We start from the raw sequence: 4,509 nt of genomic DNA on the forward strand, positions 1-4,509 counted from the left end.
AGCCACAGTCAGCTCCTGGTCTTGTTTTTGCTGACTGTATAGCACTTCTCCATCTTTGGCTGCAAAGGATATAATCAGTCTGATTTCGGTGTTGACCATCTGGTGATGTCCATGTGTAGAGTCTTCTCTTGTGTTGTTGGAAGAGGGTGTTTGCTATCACCAGTGGGTTCTCTTGGCAAAACTCTATTAGCCTTTGCCCTGCTTCATTCCGTATTCCAAGGCCAAATTTGCCTGTTACTCCAGGTGTTTCTTAACTTGCTACTTTGTTACCTAAGCAGGATCATTAAACCAATTGCAGTTAAAAGTACAAGTCACTCAGTCCTGTCCACTCTTTGCAACCCCATGGACTATACCCATACGGTCCATGGAATTCTCCAGACCAGGATACTGGAGTGGGTAGCCTTTCCCTTCTTCAGGGGATCTTCCCAACCCAGGGATCGAACCCAGGTCTCCCACATTGCAGGCGGATTCTTCAACTGAGCCACAAGGGAAGCCTTATGTCTTGCAGTTAAGACATGGAGAAAGATTGTTCCTCAGAGCAAACATAATTTTCTGAACTTCCTGTCAGAGTTTAGGGAAGGGTTCAGGTGAGTGAGAAAAAGAACACTGTAATTTAACTTAACCTGTTTTTCTGAAATGTTTTTAGACAGGCTAGTACTACAGGGCATGTTCCAGGTCTCTCAGTAGTCGGGCCCTAACTTGGAAATGGTGTTTTTAGCCTTAGCTTACAGGTTAATGTTTGGAAATAATGCCACCTCTTGTTTGGTTATTTAGAGGAAGCTGGATTTGAACCTGCATACATTGATGTCCTGATTAAAATCAGGGTCTTAATATTAGACGAATTAAAAGGAAAACAGTCAGCTAACAGTTACTGCCATTATTGTGTAGCTATTGAAAATTCTTTTTTGAAAAAGAATAGGAATAGAAGAATAACACATGGGGAAGTGCTCATCATACATTCTTAAATGAAAAAAGCAGGGTTAGTTTTGCATTCTCGTAAGATAAACACATGTACTTGAGAGATTTGAAGAACTTATACTAAAATGTTAGTAAGGTCCATTTCCATGATGGTGCATTAATTTTGTAAATTTCTCTCTCTGTTTAAAAAAAGGCAAAAATTAAACCATGCAATTTGTTTTCACCTAGAATGTATTACTTTCTAAGCATACTTACTGCGAGGATGTTCTTAGTTGTAATAGAGGGAGAGAGGTTTTTCTTCTGATCATAGGTGGAAGTTGAGAACGGGGACGAGGAGGTGGGGTTAAAGATAAATGTATGAGTATGAGAGAGATTGCTTATAGCATCATCATTTCCATTTTAAACAGTGAAAAACAAGAGATTACTTTGCCTGTTTAGTCACCTTGAGGGGCAAGAAAAGGATGTCATAGGAGTAGGTACTGCTTGAAAAGGTTCTTTCCTCCAGCAAGCAGATCTTAACTCAGTAAAACTTGGTTTCCACAGGTGGATATGGGAGGAAGAAGACAGTTTTATATATGGGCTGTTGAGAAAATTCAGTTATCTAAGGAATTTCCTGTTAAGTTCTTGGCCTACATTATTTATTTTGAGTTTAGCTCTTTTAAATAATTAACTTTTCTTTTAAAGCCATATGTTTATTTCCATTTTAAGCCAACTTCCTCAGTGGCATAAGACAGGGATGGCAAATTGATTACAATCACATGTCACGTCCTAGAGTGATTAGTTAAGAGTGTTTAGACTTTTGGAGGAAGGCTGTTGTAATTGATTAACGATGTCTGTTTTAGCTCTGTGGAGAAGTCTTCTGATTTATAATCCATTTTGTGTGATCCTTTGGACATATTAAGGCTGCTTGGTAGATAATACAGCAAAAGTATCAAAGAATGAGGGAGACCAACTATTGGACACCAAACAAGTGAAATAAGTGAAAACAGTAATTCTTGTGCAGACTTAACTTTTAAATCCATGGTTTAAAGAGGAAATTAACTGTGACTAGAACTGCAGTCTCTCCAGTAAGGCCACAATCCATATATGACTATTGAGCTGTTTAAAATGTGGCTAGTTTGAGAATATGAATTTTAAAATTTTATTTAATTTTAATTATTTTAAATTTAAAAATGGAAGCAGTGTACAACGGTTTCTGTTAAGTACAATTTAATTTTTTTGATTCAGTTCAGTTGCTCAGTCGTGTCCAACTCTTTTCGACCCCATGAACTGCAGCACGCCAGGCCTCCCTGTCCATCACCAACTCCCAGAGCCTGCTCAAACTCATGTCCATCCAGTTGGTGATGCCATTATACCAATCATCATACCAATTTTTTTGGTAGGACTGCATTTTACTTTTAACCTTTGCATCCAAACAATGCAGGGATGCTTTTATGTCTAGGCCTGGAAGTGGCACCTGTATCTGCTCTCGACAGTACTTAGTTAGCACATGCATCACCTCATGTGTATCTCCCCTCCCCACTTGCTGAGGACATCAGGCCTGTCCTTTTAGCAAATTTCAATTTTACAGTACAGTGTTAGCAACTACAGTCACCATTTAGGCTTTTTTTTGTTGGCTATTGGTATATAAAATGTGATACCATAAAAATTAAGTTCAGATTAATGTTTTCAGCTTAAATGCAGAACTACAGGTTTTTCTTCTTACATCAGAATGTCTTTTGAATTATGCCCCAAATCTCAGCTCTCAGTGACCTAAACATGTTTAATGACTTGCTTTATTCCACACCACACAAACAGCAGTCTCTGGGTAATAATTCCAAAGCTACCATCAGCAATAAAGTGACTGAAAACAGATTCAGTAGTTTTCTTCCCTCTTTTAATTGTTTTTGTCCTAAGGATAAACCCCATTAGAAATGTGCAATCAAATTACTGTGCTTTGAAGCCACTTGTAGGATATTTCCTCTCTGGTTAAGCCACTAATTGGATGCACAGTTAGGCTCATTTGATTAATTTGACATTTAATTTTGGGGAATTCCTTTTTAAAATTTAATTTTGTTTTATAATTGTGTAAATTGTATGCATAGTTGCAAAAAGCAAATCTAAAAAACAAGGTATGTTTAAAGAATCTTATCCATATTCTTGCCAACCTGTTGACCCTTGGCCCCATATGCAATTATTTTTTAAAGATGTTATGTTTTATCCTTTTTTCTTAAAAAGTAAAGGAATATGTTTTTGTATCTTTTCCATTTCATAAGTGGTAGCATTCTATAAACTTTTTTTTTTTTATTTTTCACCTTAGCAATATTCTGGAGATTGGATGTGGTGGTAATAACAGTATCTCTCTACATTACTTCTTACCTGAGATTGGGTGTGGTGCTAATAACAGTATCTCTCTACATTACTTCTTACTGCAGTGTAGTACCCTAATGTTTGGAGATCCCATAATTTATTTGACCAGTCCCCCATCAGTGGTTGTATTGGTTGTTTCTAGTCTTTTCCTATTGCAAATAGTGCTGTAGTGAATAATTACATATATATTTTTGCCAGTGATTCTTTGAGATTCCTAAAAGTGAGTTTGCTGGGACAAAAAATAAGCCCGTGTGTAATTTTGCTGGATATCACCAGCAGAGAGTGTATCAGAGTCTTTCCCTGCAACTTTGCAGAGTACGTTGTCCTGCTTTTAGATTTTTGCTGGGTGGATAGATGAGAAATATTATCTCATATTAGTTTGTGGTTGCATTGCTTTTTTTTTTTTGAACTCTTAGATCTGTTTCATTTTTTTCTATCCTTGGCCTTTTTGTTTTTAGATTCTATATTAATTGTAATATAAGTTGCTGGCTACCTTGCTTGCTTCCCACTCATCCCCTCCCTCACTCTCTCAGAGTTTATCACTTGTCTTTGAATTTTTCTCTGAACTTAGCTTTGAACTTGGTCTCTGAACATTTCTTACTGTCTGACTGTGCACTGGAGTTTGGGGAAAACGGATGGGTAAAGGATGGGGTCATAAGAGTACAGTAGTTTTTGTGGAGATGAGAAGCTTGGTTGTAATGGTTAACAGGTGGTTTGGTTTCTGATGTTCACTGATGTAAACAGGATTGTAAGATAGAATGGATTTAGTCCATATCATTGTACTAGTGGATGTTGTGATTTTTGTTGTTGTTGTTAAGTTACCATTTGTTAAGTAGAGCCCTGGGGTGTCATGGATGGTGAGCTCAAAGTTCAACAAAAGACTGTAAGGGAAAGTGAAATGGAGAAATTTATTACTCACAGGTCCTGGAGGAGGTTCATAGCTTGCCTTGAGGGGACACATGGGGAGGTCGGGGCAGGCAGAGAGTAAGCCAGCAGGACTTGAGGCACCTGCCTTTATTAGGGTCAGAGGATGGAGTGCTTTGTGGTTCATCAAACTGGTCTGCTAAGTTCTTTGATTCAGTTGGGCTTTTCTATTAAAAAAATATAATTCTAATACTGCCTTTCTTTTTTTTTTTTTTAATTTAATTTTATTTTTAAACTTTACATAATTGTATTAGTTTTGCCAAATATCAAAATGAATCCGCCACAGGTATACATGTGTTCCCCATCCTGAACCCTCCT

At 37.3% G+C, this 4,509-nt stretch overlaps 1 protein-coding gene across 11 annotated transcripts in view; it reads left to right on the top strand.

The window, feature by feature from the left end:
- The window catches only part of ABI1 (abl-interactor 1), an 88,028-nt gene that overhangs the window by 28,095 nt on the left and 55,424 nt on the right, over positions 1-4,509 (top strand). The gene's annotated exons all lie outside the window — the stretch shown is intronic.

This window comes from Bison bison, unplaced genomic scaffold (assembly GCF_000754665.1).
Source record: "Bison bison bison isolate TAMUID 2011002044 unplaced genomic scaffold, Bison_UMD1.0 scf7180017864461, whole genome shotgun sequence".
NCBI lineage: Eukaryota > Metazoa > Chordata > Mammalia > Artiodactyla > Bovidae > Bison > Bison bison.